An 11917-nucleotide genomic window follows, 5' to 3' on the forward strand; every position below is an offset into this window, starting at 1 on the left:
AGTGAGAATTTCTTCTTCTCCTACACTCTCCACACTCTCTCTCTCTCTCGTCCATACTTGCTTACTCTCATTCTCTTAATCTCTTTCATTATACTCTTAAGTTCCTTTTAATTCTCTAATCTTACAGTCGCCAAGTTTATACGAGAGTTTGAAGCTAGAGCTCAATCTATGGCTTCTAGATCCTGAGATGAGATCACCCTAGAAATGAAATTGCAACATATATATATGTAAGAAGAAAATAGATGAATTTAAAAGTTTTGTGTAATATGTTTCTCTGTTACTGCATTGTAGCCTTTTAAATTGATCAAAATCGAGGCGTGGTCGTTCTAGGGTATATGTGTCAAATATATCCTGACACATCGCATGTAACGCGTTAATTCTCATTTTGTTTTTGTCCTCTTTTAAAAGTGCAAAAGAACTTTACTTTTTGGTTTGGCAAAGTTATCGGTACAGTTTGGCCACAAAATTGAGGACACAACGAGGTCGGAATTACATGATGTCTTTGGGATCACCACTTTGGGTGGTATAGGGTCATATCTAGGCTTACCTGAAAGCTTGGGTGGGGCCAAAACCAAAGTCTTCTCTTTTGTTCGTGAACGACTTCAGAGTCGAACGAATGGTTGGACAGCAAATTTGCTTTCGAAAGGAGGGAAAGAAGTAATGATTAAATCTGTAGCTACTGCTGTGCCGACCTTTGTGATGTCTTGTTTTCGGATCCCTAAAACAATCACAGCCAAACTCACTAGTGCGGTGGCAAATTTTTGGTGGAGTTCTAATGGTCAGTCAGGGGGCATGCATTGGCTTGCTTGGGAAAAATTATGCGTTAGTAAACAGCTAGGTGGTCTAGGGTTCAGGAATGTGGATGATTTTAATTCGGCCTTGCTGGCTAAACAGCTTTGGCGTCTAATTGATGCTCCGGATTCCCTGTTTGCCAGGGTTTTTAAAAGTAGTTACTATAGGAATACGCATCCGTTTGATCCAATTAGGTCTTACTCCCCATCGTATGGGTGGAGGAGTATCTGTTCCGCTCGCTCTCTGGTTAACAAAGGACTTATTAAATGGGTTGGCTTCGGGGACACCATTTCAATATGGTCTGATCCTTGGGTGCCAGCTCAATCCCCGAGACCAGCTTTAAGTAGGGGCCCGGTAAAGGACCTCTCCCTTCAAATGACTCATTCAATTGATCGTCAGACTAACTCTTGGTGGATGGACATGCTCTCTGAGCATTTTGATCCAGACGATGTGGCTTTGATCCAGGCTATACCTTTAGGAGGTAATCAGAGGACTGACCTTTTCGGTTGGCATTTTACAAAACAGGGCGGTATACCGTCAAATCGGGCTATCACACTGCACGAATGGATGCAAAGCAGACTTTCAAGGCCTGTGGTTCTGGGCCGGAGATTACACCCCTTCTAGCTAGCGTTTGGAGGGTCCGTTGCCCTCCTAAAATTCAACATTTTATGTGGCAGGTCCTATCTAGTTGCATTTCGGTTTCGGCTAACCTGGGACGTCGAGGTATTGCCTGTGACATTGGATGTGTTCATTGTGGAGCAGATGAGGAGACAATAAATCATGCAATTTTTGTCTGCCCTCCAGCTCGTCAGGTATGGGCTTTAGCCCATGTTCCGGTGGGCCCACTATCCTTTCCAACGGAATCGGTGTATGCAAATGTGGACCATTTCTTAGGGCAGCAAAATCCAGGGGAAAATATTGTGGCATTTCCTTGGCTTATGTGGTATATTTGGAAGTCCTGAATGCACGCGTTTTTGAAAATATTATGGAGAAACTAGAGGATATTGTTAGGGTTGCAGAAGGAGAAGCTACAGGGTGGCAGAAGGCTCAACTCGAGGAGGATATCGACATCGCTCCTTCTATCCCTGTAGGGTTATCGGTTCTGGCAGCCACGGCCTCACTTCCAACCGTCTTCTCGGGTTACCGCTGCTTTATAGATGGTTCCTGGAAACAGGAGACCAATTTGCAGGCGCTGGATGGTGTTGTACCTCACTACAGGCTGCGTCGCCACTGATGGGTGCTAGGAGTTTTCGTCGAAGTCTATCTCCATTACATGCCGAAGCTGAAGCTTTCCTGTGGGCGATGCGGTGCATGATTGGCCATGATTTCCGGGACGTGGCTTTCTATACAGACTGTGCAGATTTGGTGAAGATGGTGTTTTCTCCTTCTGACTGGCCAGCATTCTCGACGTACTTGGACGACATCACGATGGATAGGGAAGAATTTTCTTCTTTCTCTTTATCTTTTATTTCAAGAAAAGCTAATGTAACTGCAGACTCTTTGGCACGCCAAGCGCATACCTCTCCGCATCATGTTCTGTTTGTAAACAATTTTCTTTCCCATTGGCTCGTTTGAGCTGATCTTTTGTAGAAAAAAAAGAAAAAAAACTTTACTTTTTGGTTCCTTAAAAATTAAAATGAATTGTGGGCCTCTTCTCAGTCGCTTCTCTTCCTCTTAGCCGCCCCTGCACTTTACAGACTTTAGTGTCATACACAACATAAAGTTGAGTTTCGAAACAAAAATCAAACATCCCACTTCTTCCGAAGAGCCAAGACGGGTGAGTACTTAGTTTTTTTTTTTTTTTTTGGTCATGTATGACATATTCACTCTCTTTTGGGGAAAATTCTTCAATATTGTTTTGTCCTTTTGGTCAGTATTTGGTTTTGTTCAAACGAATCTGGTCGGGCCTTTAATGGAGTTTAAGAGCTGAGACTTCTTGTTTGATATTTGATTTTTTATTTTATTTTATTGTTAACAGTATGCTTTCCCTTTGGTAAAATTCTTGAGTATTTGTCTGGTTCTGAGTTCTAACGAATCTGATGGGGCGCTTGGTAGTGACTTTTGAAGCTGATAACAAATCTCCACTTTGAGTCTTTAAAAGACACTTTTTTTTTTTTTAGTTTTGCAGGGGGCTTATGGCTTAGACACTTTTGTCGTTTGGAGTTGAGAAGCTTTGGTACCTCCTTGCCCAAGAATCTCAGCGATTCGAGGTAGTAAAAGTGCAAATTAATGAAGTTAGGGAACATCTAGATATGTTATCGGTATATTTGAAGGATGCAGATGCCAAGAAACATACAAGTGAAATGGTGAGAAAAACTGTGCAAGAGATCAAAGAAATAGTTTATGACACAGAAGATATAGTTGAAACCTTTCTTATAAAAGAAGAAGTTGGAAAAACAAGTGGCATCAAGGGCCGTGTGAAAAGATTGGCCTTGGGTATAGTGGACCGTCGGGAACTTGCTTCCTATTTTATAGCCATAAGAAAGAGGATCTCTAAGGTGACCCACGATTTGAAGAGTCTTGGCGTACAACAGGTCATTGTTAATCAACGGCATACTCAGATTCTACAGGAAGGACAAAGGGAAATGCGACAAAGGTTGTCCAGCAATTATGCAGACCATTTTGTGGGGTTGGAAAAGAATGTTGAGCAACTGGTTGGCTATTTGGTGAAGGAAGATGGCAGCCAAGTGGTTTCTATAACTGGAATGGGCGGTATTGGTAAAACCACCCTTGCAAGAAAAGTTTATGATCATGAGGCTGTAAAAAGTCATTTTGCAGGACTCGCGTGGGTATGCATTTCACAACATTTTACAAGGAAGTATGTGCGGCAGACGATCTTGCAGAAGCTTGGGCCAGAATATAAGGTGTTAGAGATGACCGAAGACGAACTTCAAGAAAAACTTTTTCGAGCTTTGGACACACAGAAGTCTTTGATTGTCATTGATGATATATGGAGAGAAGGAGATTGGGACATGATTAAACCAATTTTTCCACGGGACAAAGGTGACATCTTTTGTTACATACATTTTACATCATTGTCTTTTATATTCACGGGTTGGGGTAAAAACATTATGTTCATTTTTTTTTTTTGTTATATCTTTCATATATAGGTTGGAAGGTACTACTTACTTCTCGTAACGAGGGTGTTGCATTAAGAGCAGATCCAACATGTTTCACCTTTAAACCAAATTTACTAACTCCCGAAGAAAGTTGGACAATATTCCGAAGGATAGTGTTTCACACAGAAAATATTACCAGTAAGCTTTCAAGACAATTTAACTAACTGATCTTTGTTTTCTATGGTGATCATAATTGGTGATTAGAATTTTTTTTTACTTAGCATGACTATAATCCGCTTTTACTTAATAATATCTTTCTCAACCGTATAATCCTTCAGAAATTTCACCAAAACTTGATGATCTTGTGTAGAACATAAAGCTGATGAAGAAATGGAAGAGATGGGTAAGAAGATGATCGAACATTGTGGAGGTCTACCTTTGGCTGTTAAGGTTCTAGGAGGGTTGTTAGCTGCTCAACACACATTAAGTGAGTGGAAAAGGATATCTGAGAATCTTACATCTCACATCGGTGGAGGAACTAGCTTTAATGATAACAATATCAGTTCAGTTTACCAAATATTGTCTATGAGCTTTGAAGAGCTGCCTATTTATCTAAAGCTTTGCTTCCTCTACCTAGCCGGATTTCCAGGAAATGATGCAATAGATGTGAGAGAATTGTCCTATTATTGGGCCACAGAAGGAATACCGAAGTCGAGGTATTATGATGGAGAGACCATTCGAGAGCTCGCTGATGGATACATAGCAGAATTTGTGAACAGAAACATGGTTATTTCTAAACGAGACGTAAGGACATCAAGATTTGAAACGTGTCATTTGCATGATATGATGAGAGAAGTTTGTCTATTTAAAGCTGGAGAAGAGAATTTCCTACAAAATGTTAATGCAAGTACCGTTACCTCAAATAGTGCAAACTCTCGGTATCTAAGTGAACCTCGCAGACTCGTCATACATTCCTGTGATGATACATTTCTTATAAAGAATCCAAAAATTAGATCTCTCTCGTTCCGAGGGTCAAAGTGGATGGCATCAGGTTTATACTTTACAAAGGTACAGTTGATGAGGGTTTTAGATCTCTCTGGTGCAAGGTTCGAGGGAGGGAAGTTACCCTCTAACATTGGAAAGCTCATCCATTTACGGTACTTGAGTTTATACAATGCACAAGTATCTCATCTACCTTCTTCTATGCAGAATCTGAAGTTGCTCCTCTATTTGAATCTAAATGTGGAAGCAGGAGCTCCACTTGATGTGCCTAATATCTTGAATGAGATGCAAGAACTGAGGTACCTTTGGTTACCGTATAAAATACGTGATGAGAAAAAGTTGGAATTAGGTAATCTAATCAACTTAGAGACGTTAGAGAATTTCTCAACAAAGCATAGCAGCGTTGGGGATCTTCACTGTTTGACAAGGCTTGAGACTCTCTCAGTCTTATTCAACGACGAAGGGTGTACTAAAGAAACTCTATGTTCATCTCTAAGTGGGCTGAGACACTTGGAAAATCTTACCATTGATGGTTACACGAATGATGGAGAAGAAATCGTATTGGATTGCGTCAATCTCAAAAAACTGAATTTGACTCTATATATGCCAAGGTTACGTGATGTGCAAAGTTTTCCTTCTCTCCTTACAAGCATAAATCTGAAGAATTGTTGTTTGGAGGAGGATCCAATGCCTATTCTAGAGAAGCTACTTCACTTATATGAGGTCAAATTATCATTTAAATCTTTTTGTGGTAAGAGAATGGTTTGCTTGGGCGGGGGGTTTCCTCGATTACATATGCTTTCAATATTGGGACTATTGGAATGGGAAGAGTGGATCGTAGAAAGAGGCTCCATGCCCCTTCTTCATACTATGACTATTAGTGACTGTAAGAAACTAAAGGTATTTCCTGATGGGTTCAGATTTAGCTACAGTTTGAAGGATGTTTTTATGGACAATGAATGGAAGGAGAGATTGTCCAAAGGAGGAGAAGATTATTACAAAGTCCAACACATCCCTTTTGTTAAATTCTCTAGCGGATGTATTATGGAAACTATGTCTTCGTCTCTTGGTGATCACAGAGCTGGTTCAAGTGAAGTTCTTCCTATCCGCAGCCATGATGTTGACGAATCTGATCCTACGAAAGAGATGATGACTCAAGAATCAGAATGCATATTAGTCTTTTCATGCAATGACAGCCATGATGTGGAGGAATCACATTACATGGAAGCCATCTTAAAAGAGTTGCAAGAGCGGGGGGTCACACCTTTGACATATAATCTATCTGGTGGAGAGAATTTGAACGCAGATATGCTAGACAGATCTAGTGTTGGTATTATGGTACTTTCAAATAGTTACGTTTGTTCTACACAGTCCATGGATCATCTTGTGGTAATCATGGAGCACCGGAAAGCGAAAAACCTTTTGATTATTCCTGTATATTTCAAAGTAACACGTCAAGACATTTGTGGGTTGAAAGGCAAGTCTGAAGCAGCGTTTCTGCACCTTCAAAGTTCTGTCCAGGAAGACAGAGTTCAGAAATGGAATATGGCTCTCGCTGAAATAGCGTCCATAGATGGACATGAATGGACAAAAGGGTAAACTCATGACTTCTCTTAATTTGTACAATGTGCTTATTACCGTTTTCTAATTCTGAGTGCTTTTTGCAGGACGCTTGCGGAGGAAGTTGTAAAAAATGCATGCTTAAGGTTATATCTGAAAAATAACAAGAATCTGGTCAGAATCTTAGCACTGTTAAATCAGTCCCAACCTTCAGATGCTGACATTGTGGGGATTTGGGGTATGGCAGGAATAGGTAAGACATCTATTGCTCGAGAAATTTTTGGAAGTCTAGCTCCACAATATGATTTGTGTTACTTTCTACCAGACTTTGATCTAACGTGTCAAGTGAAAGGGCTGAGGCAAATGCGTGATGATTTCTTAGCTACTGTGTTTGGGGAAGAAAAACTAAGTATAGGGGCTTATGATATAAAACCGAGTTTCATGAGGGACTGGTTCCAGGGAAAAACAATTCTTGTTGTTCTTGATGACGTGAGTAATTCTAGAGATGCAGAAACTGTACTTGGAGGGTTTTTCTGGTTTTCTCATGGACACAGAATCATCTTAACCTCTAGGAGAAAACAAGTTCTTGTACAGTGCAAGGTTAAAAAACCGTACGAGATCCAAAAACTATGCGAGTTTGAATCTTCTCGTCTCTGCAAGCAATATTTGAATGGAGAAAATGTGGTCATCTCGGAACTTATGAGCTGCAGTAGTGGTATCCCATTGTCTCTCAATGTTCTAGGTTCCTCTGTATCGAAGCAGGATAGAAGCAATATGATGGAACATCTACAAAGCTTGCGGAGAAATCCTCCAACTCAGATTCAAGACGCATTTAAGAGAAGCTTTGGTGGACTAGACGAAAACGAAAAGAACATATTTTTGGATCTTGCATGTTTCTTCACAGGGGAGAACAAAGATGATGTGGTGCAACTACTTGATGATTGCGGGTTTTTCACATATTTGGGGATCTCTGATCTCATTGACGAGTCTCTCATTAGCGTTGTAGACAATAAAATAAATATGCCTGTTCCTTTTCAAGACATTGGTCGATTTATAGTTCATGAAGAAGACGTGAAACCATGCCAACGTAGCAGATTGTGGGACTCTAAAGACATCGCTAATGTATTGACATGCAATTCTGTAAGTTGAGATTTACTTAGTTCTTTGAGTTTTTAATGTTTTCCTACTTACGGGATTGTCTTCGTCAGGGAACTGACGCGATCGAAGGCCTTTTCTTGGATGCATCTGACTTGACCTGTTACCTTAGTCCTACTGTGTTTGGTAAGATGTATAGACTCAGATTGCTGAAGCTCTATGGGAACCAGTGCAAGCTAAGTTTATCTCAAGGCCTCGACACTTTGCCCGATGAGCTACGGCTACTTCACTGGGAGAATTACCCTCTGTAATGCTTGCCTCAAAATTTTAATCCTGCTAACCTTGTAGAGGTAAACATGCCTTATAGCAACATGGAGAAGCTATGGGAAGGGAAAAAGGTAAGTGTTTGACGTTATGGTGTTTTAAGCTGTTTACATTAATTTATAAACTTGCTTCTGATGGCTTATTTAAATTATTGATGTTGTGAAACAGAAGCTCGAGAAGCTAAAGAAAATTAAACTGAGTCACTCCAGAAACTTAGCTGACATTACGGTGTTATCAGAAGCCCTTAATGTTGAACATATTGATCTCGAAGGATGTACGAGTCTGGTTGACGTTAGCACATCTATTCCTCGTTGTGGGAAGCTTGTTTCCTTGAATATGAAAGACTGTTCACAGTTGGGAAAGCTGCCTGCCATGTTTAGGTTAACATCTCTCAAGCTCCTTAGTATGTCTGGCTGCTCAGAGCTCGAGGACATTGAGGATTTTGCACCAAACTTGAAAGAGCTATATCTATCTGGGACTTCCATAAGAGAACTTCCATTGTCAATCGAGAATCTTTCTCAACTTGTTACACTTGATCTTGAGAACTGCACAAGGCTTCAGAAACTACCAAACGGGATAAGCAACTTACGATCTATGGCGGAGCTTAAGCTGTTTGGTTGCACAAGTCTTGATCAAAGAAGCTTGGAATCTACTTAATTCGCCCATGAGAAGTTGAAAAAGGTGAGGTCACTCGGAAGGAAACAAAAAAGGTGTTTCACGGTTGGTAATCTTTTTGTGTTTCATTTTTACTTTGGTGCACGTATTGATGTTAAGGTTCCTTTTTTGCTCAGTATTATCAGTGATGCGTTGCATATGTGTTAAGTCTCGCCGGTACAATGTGAAATAGTTTGTAGAAAGCTTGTGTATTCATGTAGATGTAGAGTTGTATTTATACAAGTAGAGATAGAGATAGAGCTAAAATCCTAATGTGATCATGACTAGAGAAGCTAAGAAGATAAGTAGTAGAAAGATGTAGCATTATCTTAAACTATGTAGTAGTTATCTTGATACCCTCCCGCAAGCTGGAAGTGTGAGATTGCGAATACCCAGCTTGGAAAGCAAATCCGCGAACTGTGGTCCATGTAGCGGTTTAGTCAGAATTTCGGCGAGCTGAGTCTTTGAAGAAACTTGTTCAAGTGCGATGAGCTTGTCTTGGACGACATCACGAACTTGATGGCAGTTGGACTCTATATGTTTTGTCCGTTCGTGAAAGACTAGATTAGTGGCGATATAAATAGCCAACTTGCTATCACAAAACAAACGCATAGGACCAGGATAAGAGACGCAAAGAGAGTCGGCGAGCTCACAAAGAGTGTCAGACATAGCGCGGTATTCTGCTTCAGCAGATGAACGAGAGACTGTTTTCTGTTTCTTTGCCTTCCAATGAATAGGAGAGTCACCAACAAAAACAATGTAGGCACTCAGTGAGCGACGAGTGAGTGGACAAGCAGAGTAGTCAGAGTCACAGAAGGCAGAAACACGGAGATTTGGACTAGAACTTAGAAGAATTCCCTGACCAGGACAACCTTTGAGATATCAGATGACGTGAAGAGCAGCCTCCCAATGTGCCTCCAGCGGTTTATGCATAAAAGAAGCTAGCAGATGAATAATATAACTAAGTTCAGGTCGAGTGTTAGCCAGATAGATAAGGCGACCGACAAGACGACGGTGCCGAGGAACATCAGCAGATGGACCTTTAGCAACAACAAGACCATGATGTGGTTCAATCAGTGTTGGAGCGGGCTTGCAACCTAAGAGACCAGCTTCAGCAATAATATCCAGAGCATATTTGCGTTGTGAGAGAAAGAAACCAGCCTCACTCCTTGCAACCTTAATACCAAAAAAATATTTAAGATTGCCGAGATCCTTCATATGAAAACACCGATGTAGATAATCCTTAAACTGCTGTAGAGCCTTAGTGTTGTTGCACACAATGACAAAATAATCAACGTACACTAGAATATGAATGCACACGTTGTCCGGGCTTTGGAAAACAGAGAGTAATCCGCATACTTTTGCGAGAAACCAAACTCGCAGAGAACCGTGGTAAGCTTAGAGAACCAGCAACATGGAGCTTGGCGAAGGCCATATAAAGATTTCTTGAGACGACATACCTTTGTTGGATCAGAACAAGGATATCCTTGAGGGAGTTTCATGTAAAACTCTTCTGTGAGATCACCATGAAGGAAAGCATTGTGAACATCCATCTGATGGACCTCCCAATTCTTTGCAGCAGCAAAGACGAAGAAGAAAACGAACCGTCTTAAGCATGATAACAGGAGAAAATGTTTCTTTGAAATCGACACCCTCTTGCTGATTATTACCAAGAACCACCAAACGAGCCTTATGACGTTCCAACGAACCATCGAAACGATACTTGTTCTTGTAAATCCATTTGTTTCCAAGTGCTTTCTTGCTAGGAGGAAGATTCGTAATATCCCATGTGTTACTTATGTCGAGAGCATTGATCTCTTTGGACATAGCATCACACCAAACTTTTAATTTTGCAGCATCTTTATAAAACTTTGGCTCATCAGAAAGTAAGACAGCTGCCATGAACAACCGGTGCGATGGAGAAAAACTAGAATCAGTGTCAAAATCAGTAATAGGGTAAGGGGTCGTACCTGAGGCCGTTAGCGAAGAACCAAGATCAGTAGAGGAGAGTAGTGTAACAGGGTTATTATTTAGACGAGTAGAATGAGTCACATAGTCGCGTAACAAAACAGAGGGCAGTTTGCAATGATGTCCTTTACCAAGGAGTTCAGGCAGACCCGGAGAGGAAGTAGTTGGAGTAGTGAGAGAGACAACATGAGGTGTAGGAGCCGACACAGGAGGTGAAGATGGAGGCGGAGAACCAGGTGGAGGAGAATGCGGCAAAGATGAATCCGTTGGAGAGAGAGTCAGCGATGGACTAGGAAGCAACCAATCATCGACCATAGAATCACAAGAGTCCATTGGTGGCGTAACATAGTCAGTATCATCGACACCAGGGAAAACATCTTTAGAGAAGATAACATCCCTACTAGAGAAAAACTCATTGCTGTAAAGATCGTAGAGATGCCATGCCTTCTTGCCGTAAGGGTAGCCGACAAAAATGCACCCCCGGCTTCGATCTCTAAACTTATCTTTATCGCGGGAGCGGCGGTGTGCAAAACAGAGGCAACCAAAGATGCGTAGCTGAGTATTATCAGGAGCAGTGTTGAATAAGACTTCATAAGGTGATTTTCCCTGAAGAACTTGAGTAGGAGTGTAGTTTATGAGATGAGCTGCGGTTAGAATACTTTCTCCCCAAAAAGTGAGAGCAAGACGAGCCTGGAAGAGACATGCTCTAGCAACATTAAGGATGTGTCTACGTTTCCTTTTGACACGACCGTTTTGTTGTGGTGTATCCGAAGTAGGATGCACAATTCCTTGTTGTCTGATAGACTAGTTTTCACCAAGGGTATCAATTCCCTATGCAGTTGTAGTACAAAGGGTTATCAATCCAAATGGTTGGTATGCTAGCAGATAGGATGCAATCAGAATCAAGCAAGTCAAGCCAAGCAATAAGGGGATTTGGTTCTAATAATCCTGATATAAACAAAGCAAGAGAATATAAACAAGTAAACCAAATGACCTAAGCACTCGATGCAAGCAATCGAGTACAGGATCGAGTCGGGTGATCGAGTATGCAAGTGAACTATGAACAGCTCGAGGTATTACTCGATACAGGTTATCGTGTACCTGATCGGGTAAGTAGTCGAGTAAGTAAGGAAAATGCAAAGAATGAAATACGAAAGTTCCTAAGGATGGGGGTAATCAAATCCTAAGTGTTCTAGACCGATACGGATGCTTTACATGCCTCAAGCAATTATTTCCTAGACAATGAATCTCTAAAACCTTGCCACCACACTGTCGCACTATTAACAATCAACCTTGAACATACTACCACACTGTCGCACTAGCAATATGAACAAGCAGGCATTAAGAACAATTCATTTTTGTCAATATACTTAGACTTATCTGATTTTGTCACTCAAAGTTAAGTATACCTCTAGCATTGACCTAATCAAGCATTTTATCTACTCCTTTCGGCCTGTAGCATT

At 41.0% G+C, this 11917-nt stretch overlaps 1 pseudogene; it reads left to right on the top strand.

The window, feature by feature from the left end:
- On the top strand, positions 2504-8628 carry LOC104787191 (annotated as a pseudogene).

This window comes from Camelina sativa, chromosome 5 (assembly GCF_000633955.1).
Source record: "Camelina sativa cultivar DH55 chromosome 5, Cs, whole genome shotgun sequence".
NCBI lineage: Eukaryota > Viridiplantae > Streptophyta > Magnoliopsida > Brassicales > Brassicaceae > Camelina > Camelina sativa.